Consider the following 13,033-nt stretch of genomic DNA (forward strand, 5'->3'; position numbering starts at 1 on the left):
GACAGAGAGGTTAAGACTGAATAACTAGATCTGAAAATCAAAAGACAGAGATGGTTATTGAATCAACAACAGCTGATGAGATCACTAAGTGAAATATTGCATAGAAGGTACAAAATAGAACCTTGGGGGACATCCATTATTAATGGGTATAGCCTTGATGGAGATCCAGCAAAGGAGACTAAGGAATGGCCCAAAAGGTAGGAGGAGAACAAGGAGAAAATAGTGTCATAAATACCTAAAGAAAACAGAATATCAAGGAGAAGAGTCTGATCAACAGTGATAAAATCAACAAGGAAGTCCAGAAGGATAAAGATTAACAAAGGGAATTTAGATATATAGTGAAAATGTCTGAGATCAGCTTCTACCTCTAATCTTACTACTTCTGTGACCTTTGACAAGTCACTTACTCTCCCGGACCACAGTTTTCTCCTCAATCAAATGAAGGGGTTGGACCACTGGAGTTCTGAGGTCTCTTCCAACTATAAAGTTGTGATTTGTGCTGTTGAATATTTTTGTTAGTGATTTGGATTTGTTAAAGATGTTAAGCTTAAATAGAGGGAAAATATTGTGAAGGAGGAGCTCACCACCAACTACACCAATTGCCATGGACAAGTAGACAAGTCCAAAAGACTCAAGAACATTAGTAGCCTTCTTCCCCACTCCTATACCATTGACCCTGGCTCCAACTCTGCCCCTGTGACCATCATCCAAAGAAGTAATCTTTGTAAGAATTTGATGTAGGAAGTGCTATAATTGGTGAAATTGCAACTTTCTAAGCAGCCATAACCTAAAAGAAAAATATTCTCACCAAAATGTCCCCATACTCGTAGGAGCTCACAACCCATTAGAGAAAAGAAACATGATATAACTGAGTAGCAATGCAAGGTAAAATACAGTTAAATAATATAATGAGTACAACAGACAATTGCTCTTAGAGTCAGAAAGGTGGGAGATCACTTGTCATGCTTGGTGAAATGAGTTCATTTTATTTCCTCAGTATATTATAACAACAATAATTTATACTTACATGGCATTGTGTGATTTATGGCCATTTTAGAAAAAATTACCTCATTTTATCTTGAAAACACTATGACACAAGATGTATAATGTTGTAAGCTCCTTGAGCACAGGGATTGAATCACTTTTGTCTTTGTGTCCCTAGGGCTTAGTTCAGTGACAGGAACAAAGCAGATGATCAATAGATGTTGGTTGAAATGAATTATTATACCTGAATTATAGATGAGGAAACCAAGACTCAGAGAGATTAAGGATTGCCATGGTCACATAACCAGGTTTAAAATCTAGGTTTTCTAACTATAAATCATAAGAAAAACAAGAAGTAAGTAGATAGAGAGCTGAATCTGGAGTTCAAAAGTGGCCTCAGACGCTCACTAGCTATGTGACCTTGGACAAGTCAAAATTTCTGTTTGCTTCAGTTTCTGCATCTTTAACATGGGAATAATAATGATGACGATGATAATATCTGCCTCTCTGGATTGTTGTTAGGATCAAATGAGATATCTGTAAGCACTTAACTCAGTCTCTGGCACATAGTGGGCTCTATATAAAAGCTATTAAATATATATTCTGGAAATAGAGCATTTTTACAATATTGCCACAGTCCCTACCAAGCAAAAGTTGGAGGACAGAATAGAAAAGAAAAAATTATTCACAGGCCAGGACTTCTTAAACTTTTTCTACTTGTGACCCCTTTTCAAATTTCAATAGTTTAGTTGACATTACATTACCTGAGGAAAGACACACTGTAAAGTGTGCAGGCTTTGTGTCCAGAGCCAAGGCTTCAGTGAAGTAGTGTGATGCATCATGGGTAATCTTGGCCAGAAGCACCTCAGATTCACTAATTGTTTGATTTATAATTAATTTTTGATCATTGTACATTCAGAAACCTTTTACTGTTCTTAAATTTTTCGCAACCCCATATAGAGTAATCACTGCTTAGGCCACCCAGTCTGTATTCAAACACAGTCCCAGAATCTCAGAATCACCAAATCTCAATGTCAAAGTGGCCTAAGAGGCCATCCAACCCATACATTGACAAAATTATTCCCTGCAACATGCCCAAGAGTGGTCATTCAGCCTTTTCTTGAAGACTTCTAATGAAGAAGTCTTCTTTGGCAGCCTCATTTACAGCTCCAAGTATTGCCTCCCTTGACCTTATGTCAAGTCTAAGTCTTCCTTTGCACAACTCCATCCAATACTTCTACTTCTGTCTTCCATGGCAAAACACAAGTATTTGAAGACAGTTACTGTGTCTTTCTTCTTCTCCCCAACCTCACATTTTCATTTCTCAAGTGCTCTCTTATCCAAGTCAAACATTCCCCAATTCCTTCAGCTTATGCATAAACAACATGAACTTAAGAACTCACCATACTTACTGGAAAATATGGCAGAGAAGGAAACTGAGGGTTAAAAGATTTTAACTTTTCTTTCCTTTTATAAAATTGTTTTTGAAGGTCAAATATTGCCATGCCCCAATGTAATTTTTAATTAAGTTTTCAATTAAAAAACATCTGCCTTCTTTTCCTCCCACTCAGTCCCCTAACTGGAAAATAAAAAGAAAACAAAAACACTACAACAATTTTGCATGGCATGTGGTCAAGTAAAATACATTTTTTACATTGGCAGTTTCCGAACACACGTTTCTCACTGCATATCCAGTCCATCACTGCTGTCAGGAGGTGGGTCATACTCTAAATTGTCTGTCCTCCAGAAGTATGGTCAATTATTGCCTTGATCAAAATCTAAATCATTCATTTTTGCAATGTTATTGTTACAGTAAAAATAATTCTTCCAGTCCTGTAGATTTTACTCTGTATCACTTCAAATGATGCTAAATTCTCCCACTCCTTCCTCATTTGTATCATCTTCTACTTGAACCTCAAATTATGTGAGATCGATCTCCCCACTTTCTTCTCTACTTATCCTTCCCTGTTTTCTCCTTTGAAGGTAATCAAAACATAACAAAAACTATTGCAGGTCATCTATCTTATTTCATCCCCTCCCTGACTCCTGCTGACATCCTGGTTCTTAGATGTTTGTATCTTTACCCATCCTCATTATAATACAAACAGTTCATCCTTAGAAAGTGTTTTCCCTGAATGCTCACTTGTATTTACTTTGTTTCATGTTCCTCTTTACTACTGTGTTTTCATGTTGAAGATTCTACTCAGCTTAGGAGTTTTGATCAGGAATGTCTGAACAGAAGATTCTGTTTCCTTAAAGAACCATGTTTTTTTACCCTGAATGTTTATACTCAGTGTTTGCTGGGTAAATTATTCTTAATTTTAAGCCTATATCTTTTTAGTGTCTTTTGGAATTTTGCATTCCATGTTCTTGATTCTTTTATACATAACAACTTAATCTTTAGTGATCCTGACTGGTTCTTTGATACATAAACTTTGATACATAAACTCTTTTCTTCTTCTTCTCCTTCTTCTTCTCCTTCTTCTTCTTCTTCTTCTTTCTTCTCCTTTTTTTTTGGTTGCTTCCAGTATTTTTTTCTTTGACTTCGAAATTCTGGGTTTTTTAGCTCTTTTGTTCCCAGAATAGTCCATTTTTTACTTTCTCACTGGAGGTGACCAACACAGAGGTGTTCAGGGTACTAAATCTATACTACCCTCTCTTACCAACTCCCACTATTCTCTGTGCAGGAGATCTCTTACAGTTGGATTGAACATAGTTATGCCTGTCCCTGTACTGTTTGCCTAACTCAGAGCTCTCTCGGCTCTGAGTTTATACTCCTGAGTTGACGTGGGCTAATGGATAAATCAGCCATTCTGGGTTGGCCTAGCTCTGAGTTCTAGCCATTTTTGTGGGTGACCACTTGATGTTGGCTTTCAGTTTAGTAATGAGTCAGTGAACAGTTTTGATCAGACTGATCTTACTGGTGTAACTTAGAGATTCTAGACCACTCTCCTATTCCAAACTTCCTACCTTGTCATTTGTGAATAGATTGAATATGTGATTTTGGGGCAGAAAGATGAGCCATCATAGTTTTTCCTTTATTTTCTTGATAGCTATTCAGTTTAGAGTTCTTTTTAAATGGTAACTTGAGCAGTTATGGGGAAAGTTGAGCTGAACCATTTCCTGCTACTCTGCTATTGTGACTATCTCCAGTTAAGTGACATTTCCAATATATCAAAGTTCATTAAGTGGTACAACTAGAACTCAAATTCAGGTTTATTGACTTCTAGACCAGTGGTCCTTTCACTATACCAAATTTCCTGATGATGATGATAACATTTACATATTTACAAATTTTTTCTTATTTTTTCCTCACAACAGTTATGCTATTGTTAAATCTTTTTGACAGATGAGGAAACTGAGATAGACAGAGGTTAAGTGACTTGCTCAAGATTATATAACTAGTAAATTTACTGGCAAAATTTGAACTCAATTCTTGCTGACTCTAGGTACAACACTATTAACTGTACCACCTGGCTGCCATAACTGATGAATTAACATTTTTCTAAGTTAGCTATTTCTATTATTCCACCATTACCAAGAATCTGAGGGTCAGAGCTTGTTTAAGTCATTTGTATATACAAAGATGTACTTGAAATTTGCATACTAATCAATCAGAATGGAGTGACTCTCTCTGCTTATTACCGTACATGAGAGTTGTTTTCTTTTTTTAAACTTTCATTGTAGTACATGCAACTTGACTTATGACAAAATAAAGACCTGTGATATATATCTGGAATTTTAAAATATTCATCATTACCAACTATTTCTTGCTTCACGCTCTCCTCCTTCCTGTTGTTCTACCCTAGGTCCCTATCTAGTATGTGCAGTGCTAATCCTGACATATAAAGGACTGACATTTCAAGGAGAGAAAATTACTTAGACCATAACCTGACAATGAGATGACATTGACATTTAAATAAATTTATTTTTACATTAAAAAAATTCTATCTGGCCAAGGTATGATCTCGATCTTTGGAATATCTTTTGAGAGGGAAGATTTTTTTCTTTTATTAATTTATTTAACTTTTAACATTCATTTTCACAAAATTTTGGGTTCCACATTTTCTCCCCTTTTGTCCCCTCCCCCCACCCCAAAACACCGAGCGTTCTAATTGCCCCTGTCTGCCAATCTGCCCTCCCTCTGTCCCCACCCCTTCGCTTTGGAAGGCAAGCAATTCAATATAGGCCAGATCCGTGTAGTTTTGCAAATGACTTTCATAATAGTAGTGTTGTGTAAGAACTAACTATATTTCCGTCCATCCTATCCTGTCCCCCATTACTTCTATTCTCTTTTGATCCTGACCCTCCCCATGAGTGTTGACCTCAAATTGCTCCCTCCTCCCCATGCCCTCCCTTCCATCATCTCCCCCACCCTGCTTATCGCCTTATCCCCCACTTTCCTGTATTGTAAGATAGGTTTTCATACCAAAATGACTGTGCATTTTATTCCTTCCTTTAGTGGAATGTGATGAGAGTAAACTTCATGTTTTTCTCTCACCTCCCCTCTTTTGCCCTTCACTAAAAAGTCTTTTGCTTGCCTCTTTTATGAGAGATAATTTGTCCCATTCCATTTCTCCCTTTTTCCTCCCAATATATTTCTCTCTCACTGCTTGATTTCATTTTTTTTTTTTAAGATACGATCCCCTCCTCTTTAGTTCACTCTGTGCACTCTGTCTCTATGTGTGTGTGCGTGTGCGTGTGCATGTGTGTGTGTTATCCCACCCTGTACCCAGATGCTGAATAGTTTCAAGAGTTACAAATATTGTCTTTCCATGTAGGAATGCAAACAGTTCAACTTTTGTAAAGTCCCTTATGACTTCTCTTTGCTATTTACTTTTTCATGCTTCTCTTCATTCTTGTGTTTCAAAGTCAAATTTTCTTTTCAGCTCTGGTCTTTTCATCAAGAATGCTTGAAAGTCCTCTATTTCATTGAAAGACCAATTTTTCCCTGAAGTATTATACTCAGTTTTGCTGGGTAGGTGATTCTTGGTTTAGTCCTAGTTCCTTTGACTTCTGGAATATCCTATTCCATGCCCTTTGATCCCTTAATGTGGAAGCTGCTAGATCTTGTGTTATCCTGATTGTATTTCCACAATACTTGAATTGTTTCTTTCTAGCTGCTTGCAATATTTTCTCCTTGACCTGGGAACTCTGGAATTTGGCCACAATGTTCCTAGGAGTTTCTCTTTTTGGATCTCTTTCAGGCGGTGATCTGTGGATTCCCTGAATACTTATTTTGCCCTCTGGTTCTAGAATCTCAGGGCAGTTTTCCTTGATAATTTCATGAAAGATGATGTCTAGGCTCTTTTTTTGATCCTGGCTTTCAGGTAGTCCCATAATTTTTAAATTGTCTCTCCTGGATCTATTCTCCGGGTCAGTTGTTTTTCCAATGAGATATTTCACATTATCTTCCATTTTTTCATTCTTTTGGTTTTGTTTTGTGATTTCTTGGTTTCTCATAAAGTCATTAGCCTCCATCTGTTCCATTCTAATTTTGAAAGAATTATTTTCTTCAGTGAGCTTTTGAATCTCCTTTTCCATCAGGCTAATTCTGCTTTTGAAAGCATTTTTCTCCTCATTGGCTTCTTGAACCTCTTTTGCCAATTGAGTTAGCCTATTTTTCAAGGTGTTATTTTCTTCAGCATTTTTTTGGGTCTCCTTTAGCAGGGAGCTGATTTGCTGTTCATGCTTTGACTGCATGTCTCTCATTTCTCTTCCCAGCTTTTCTTCCACCTCTCTAACTTGATTTTCTATGAGCCCTTCTATGGCCTGAGCCCATTGAGTGGGCTGGGATATAGAGGCCTTGACTTCTGTGTCTTTGCCTGATGGTAAGCATTGTTCTTCCTCATCAGAAAGGAAGGGAGGAAATGCCTGTTCCCCAAGAAAGTAACCTTCTATAGTCTTATTTCTTTTCCCTTTTCTGGGCATTTTCCCAGCCAGTGATTTGACTTCTGAATATTCTCTTCACACCCACTTCGCCTCCAGATCCTCCCAGCCAGTGCTTGGGGTTTGAGATTCAAATACTGCTTGCCAGCCTCAGGGCTTTTGGCGCAGGCAGGGCTGCTATTCAGTGTGTGATTAAGTTCAGGTGGTCAGGTCGGGGCAGGGCTGCCTCATGGGCTCAGTTCCCTCAGGGGGTTTATGCAGAGACCTTCAACAATGGATCCAGGCTCCTGCCTGCTTGGGGAGCCCTTGTCTGCTCCCGTCTCCACTGTTGCCTCCCGAGGGGGCCTGAGTTATGGGGGCACCCCGCTCCCCTCTCAACCCACCAAAGAGACCCTCTCACCGACCCTTGTCACCTGTGTGTGGAGGGACCCGCGTGGCCGCTGGAGATTCCTTCCCTGAAGCCCGCTCGGATCTTTTCCTCTCGGTGCCGTGGCCACAGCAGGGCTGTACTCAGCTCCCAGTCCCGGCGCCCAGTCTGCGGCGCGAAGGACCTTTTGCGAGAGGTTTGCAGGTCTCTCTGGAACAGAAATCTCCCTCGCTCCAATGTTCTGTGGCCTCTAGGTGCAGAATTTGCTGTGAGTTACTTTTTTGTAGATGTTCTATGGGTTGTGGGTTCGGAGCTATGTGTATGTGCGTCTTTCTACTCCGCCATCTTGGCTCCGCCTCCCCAGAGGGAAGATTTTAAGAGGATTTAGTTTGTCAAGTATGGGGCCAACCTTGTCTCTTGAGGGGACAGAAGAAAGAAAAACTCTAGTCTTTCCTTGTAGCATAAGGATAACAAACATACTCTGTGTGAAATCCAGGCATGGTGAACATTAGAAGAATATGTAGGGGAAAAAAATGCTGGATTTGGAACCAGACAACCTAGGTTCAAATCCCACCTCTTTTCCTTGTTATCCATCTGACCTTGAGAAGGGCATTCAGCTCAAAGTTTTCTCATATATAAAATGGGGTGAGGAGAAGGAGTTATACTTGATAATCTTCAAGGTTCCTTTCAGCACTGCCATTTAGTATTCTGTTTTATCTGTTACTACTCTATATATTCTAAGATCCCTTGCAAATCTACCATCTTATGCTCCTTCCCAGCTCTAGTATTCTATGTTCTTCTAGTTCTAACATTCTTTGCTCTTCTGACATTCTATGGAAATTATTAAAATGTAGAAGATGAACAATGCACTTTGGCTTGGAAAGCGCTATGAAGATGTATGTTTTAGGGCAAAACCATTCATATCCACACTGTCAGGTGGAAGAAGGTTGTCTGCTACTCCATCTACACTGCTTCCTCTGTTAGGAAATTTTTTCTTGCTTTACATCCTAATCTGCTCCTTTGTAAATTTTCTCCATTGTTCATTGTGCCCTTTGTGGTCAAGTAGATAAGGCCTTGACCATGTAAGGACTCCAGCTCATTCCATCATCCACATTTTCTCACTAATCTTCATTCTCTCCCAGTCAAATGCCCACTTTCATGCTGTCTACAAACACAACTTTCCCATCTTTGAAAAACCTTCACTTGATCTACCCGTTCCCACTAGCTATTATCAAGTATCTCTCATTTTGAGGTCTATAGTCCTTGACAAATCCATTTATAATCACTTCCTCCACATCTTTTATTCTCACTCTCTTCTTACTCTTCTCCATCTGAACTTCATTATTGAACAGAAACTATTCTCTCCAAAGTTACTAATGATCACTTACTGGACAAATTGAATGACCTCTTCTGAATCCTTATCCTTTTTTTTTTTTTTTTTAGCCTTTGACACTCTCTTCTTGATATTTTCTGTTCTCTAGGTTTTCAGAACACCCCTTTCTCCTGGTTCTCCTCTTAACCTGTCTAACTGGTCTTTTTTTTCTTTGCTGACTCTTCATGCAAATCATTCCTGCCAGCCAGTTGTCCCCCAGGGCTCTGTCCTGGCCCCTGTTCTCTTCTTTTATTCTATTTAATTTGGCAAGCTCATCAGCTCCTATGGATTCCATTATCATTTTAATGCTAATGATTCACAAACATATTTGCTCTCTCCCATCCAGTCCTACATCTATTCAAGTGCCTACTGAACATCTCAAATGGGATGTCCTATAGACATCACAAACTAAATATGTCCCAAACTGAACTAATCCCTCCCCCCACCTCTCTCCAAGCTCTCCTTTGTCCAGAACTTTTCTATTACTCTTGAGGTCATCAGCATCCTCCCAGTCACTCAGACTATCAAACTAGGTGTCATCCTCAGCTCCTCACTCTCTCTTATCTCTTCATATGCAATTAATGGCCAAGTCCTGTCATTTTTACCTTCATATGTCTCATGTATATTACCTCTCCTCTGACGTTAGCACTACCATAGTACAGACCCTCACCATCTAATACCTAGGCTATTGCAATTGTCTTCTGGTTACTCCACCTGCCTCATCTCTTGACTTAACACTCCATTATGCCTTCCATTCAGTGGTTAAATTGATCTTTCTAAAGCATAAATATGATCCTGTCACCTTCCTAATCAATAAACTTCTGTTTCTTACTATTATGCCCAGGATCTATATAAAATCATATCATTTGCCATTCAAAGTCCTTCATAACCTGGCCCCCTCCTTACTTTTCTCCTTTGTCCAGAACTTTTCTATTACTCTTGAGGTCATCAGCATCTTATTCTAATACTCTACTCCTTTCAATATATTGTATGATCAAGTGATATTGATCTCCTTCCTATTCCTTGCATAAGACACTCCATCTGACATCTAGAATTATCAAAGGTTGCTTTCTATGCCTGCAATTCCATCATTTGTCATCTCTATCTCCTGGCCTCCCTGGTGTCCTTCAAATCTCAGCTAAAACCTTACCTTCTACCAGAATCTTTTCCTAATTCCCCTCAATGCTAGTATCCCTTGGATGATATCTAAAATTTATTTTTTATATAGCTTACTGGTACTTTATTCTTTTCTGGTATCTCTCACATTAGAATGAATATGTATTTGGGTTTCTTTCTCTTTTGGTCTTTTAAAAAATATTCTCAGTATTCAGCACAGTGACTAACACATAGTAGGAACTCAATAACTGTTTGTTGTCTTGAATCCACTTGCCCAAGTTCACACTAATAAGTAGTAATATCAAGATAATCGCCCAAGACTTCTGACTCACCACTGTATCACACTACCTCCTAGCAGATGCCATCTGCTGTAGAAAATAAGCTTTGAGTCCATTCCATATAGTGGTCATTGAAAGGAATTGAGAGGAGTGTTTAGCCTGGAGGAAAAAATCAAAACAAAACTCAAGGGGACACATTAGCTATTTGGAAGGATTTGACACACTTTCATGGAAAAGGGCTTAAATTTTCTTTTGCTCCAGAGAGCAAAATTAGTAGCAATAGATGGAAAATTTTAGTTTCATGTAAGAGAATGTTCCTAAGAATTATAGCTGTCCAAAAAGCAGAATGAACTTTCTTGAAGAGATAGTGTATGTCCACTTTATTGATAGTCTTCAGACTGGAGTTGCAGGACCACTTGTCAGGTATATTTTTACTGTAATTCTTTTTTTTGGATAGGCATTTGTACCGATGGTCACTGAGGTCCCTTCCAACTTTAAAAATTTTGTGATTCGGTGACCAGATAAAGCCCATCTGTTGCCTTCTCATATTTTCATCAAGATATATAAAGTATTCCCATAAAAATTTCATAGAGATAGGGAAGAACTTTTATTTCACTGGCATAGTCTTTCAAAACCTCTATTCACCTCTATCCCATAGAAGCATCAGACAAAGACTTTAATGCAGGATGCATTGAATACTTTTGGGAAATATTTGTCAAAAACAAACATGCAATTTTATTAATTAAGCCTTGCACAGATGATTTTTATGCTCTATTACCACACATAGAATACCAGAATAGAAGGATTTGATTTTTAATGCAAAATACTAAACTTCTTGTCATACACTTTCATACAAAGATTATTCCCAGAAAGTTTCAGAAAGTACTTTCCCCTCAAAAAAGAAATAGAGACAAACTCAAAGTCCTCTAATAAAATGAATTTGAAATGAAAGATGAATATGGTGGAACTCAGAAGCTCCCAACTCACAAAGATCTTTTTCCTATCAAAAGGAAGAGAAATGAGAAGATATTTGGTCCTACTTTACACTAGACCTTCTTGGCTCCTTCTATGGACATCTGACCAGGCAGAAATCATATGCTTATACTTGAGTTCAATTCCTTATCTATTAGTATCAACATTTCCAGTTCCCAAAATAATACATGCATATATGACATGACAAATAGTATACATCCACCATCATTTGATAACATCCCAGAATGAGAATAAGAGAAGGATGCAGGATATCCATTTTCCCCCCTCTTTATCTCTCTCTGACCTCCAACCTGAGGAGCATGTGGGGGCAAGGGTTGTAATTTTCTTTTTGAGATATGGAGACAATATTTTCTTTTGCTAATCATATTCCATGCTACATCTATCTACCAGCACCATGCCAGGAAACTGAATTGCTTCCATTTGAACTGTCTTAGGAAGTTTCTGAGGATCACCTGGCAGGATAAGGTACAAGACACTGAGGTCCTTGCTCAAACTAAACTGCCAAGTATTCAAACTATGCTTCAGAGAGCACAACTCTGATAGGCTGGCCATATTGTTTGAACACAAAATGTTTGCTTGCCAAAAAGACTATTTTATAGAGAACTTGCATGGGGTAGGTGATCACATGGTCAGCAGAAGAGATACAAGAACACTTTCAAGGTCCCTCTCAAGAACTTTGGATTTGATTGTGTGACATGGCACAGGACTTCTCAGCATGTCATGCCCATATCAGAAAGGGTGCAGTGCTCTATAAGCAAAGCAGAATTGAGACAACACAAAGGAAATGTAAGATGTGCAGATTTGGAGTATCCACCCCAAATGTTCACATGGGCTATCTGTGCTCAATCTGTGGTAGAACATTCTGAATTGGTATTGGTCTGATCAGCCACAGTCAGACACATTGAAACTTGACTTTATCATGGTGATATCATTGTGGTCCTCTTCAAGAATGAAGGACAACAATCAACCAATTTGGGGTTCATTGCCCAATGCCAATGGAGATGATGAAAAGTTGCCCTTCAATTCACAGAAAGTTAATACTCCATGTTTCAAACATATTGCCAGAGTAGCTTTATGCACACACACATGCACGCACACACACACACACACACACACACACACACACATTTAGTTACCCATCAGCAGAAGCCAATAATAATAACAACTATAACTCATCTTGAGCCATCACCTGCACCACGGCCACAGTCGCTCATTTCTCTTGCTCCAGTCTAAGTTTTGCTGGACCATGGTCAACACTAAGCTTACCTTCATTGCCATCAAGCCTGTTGAGGTCCAACAGGACCTAGTCAGGGACATCATCAAACACTTTGAGTAGAAAAGATTCTGCCTTGTGGGCATGAAGTTCCTTAGGGCCTCAGAGGAACATCTAAAACAGCACTATGTTAACTTGAAGGGCAGGTCATTTTTTCCTGGGCTTGTGAAATATATGAACTCAGGGCCTATTGCAGCCATGGTTTGGGAGGGTTAGAATGTTGTGAAGACAGGCAGAGTGAAGCTGGAAGAGACCAAACCAGCTGATTCCAAGCCAACCACCATTCATGGGGATTTCTGTATTCAAGCTGGCAGGAACATCACTCATGGCAATGATTCTGCAAAAAGTGCTAAGATGGAGATCAACCTGTTCTTTAAGCCTGAGGAGTTGGTCAATTATAGGTCTGGTGCTCATGATTGGGTCTATGACTAAGGATTTTAAAAATGGATATAGATTGAACCTACTCCTTTTAGTAGTTGTGGTACTTGTGTGTGTGTGTGTCTTCATCACTGAGTGTGAATGTGTGTGTATCTGTGTGTTTGTATGTATGTATGTCTCCATCCCTGAATACAATATTTCATACCAGCATACTGAAAGGAATTGGAATCATCATTTTCTAAAACAATCCTATAATGCTATTCAATAAAACCTTGGAAATAAGGGGGGGGGAGGATAATGACTCCTCTTTCTATAGCAAATAAAGGTTTATAAACCAGTTTCTTCACCCCTATGATGCAGAGAATACACATAGAGGCTTTGTA

General features: G+C 38.9%; 1 pseudogene; it reads left to right on the forward strand.

Annotated features, from left to right (window-relative positions):
- The first annotated feature begins 12,245 nt into the window (after positions 1-12,245).
- On the forward strand, positions 12,246-12,704 carry LOC140498214 (nucleoside diphosphate kinase B pseudogene; annotated as a pseudogene).
- Positions 12,705-13,033: the final 329 nt, after the last annotated feature.

Source organism: Notamacropus eugenii, chromosome 4 (assembly GCF_028372415.1).
Source record: "Notamacropus eugenii isolate mMacEug1 chromosome 4, mMacEug1.pri_v2, whole genome shotgun sequence".
Lineage (NCBI taxonomy): Eukaryota > Metazoa > Chordata > Mammalia > Diprotodontia > Macropodidae > Notamacropus > Notamacropus eugenii.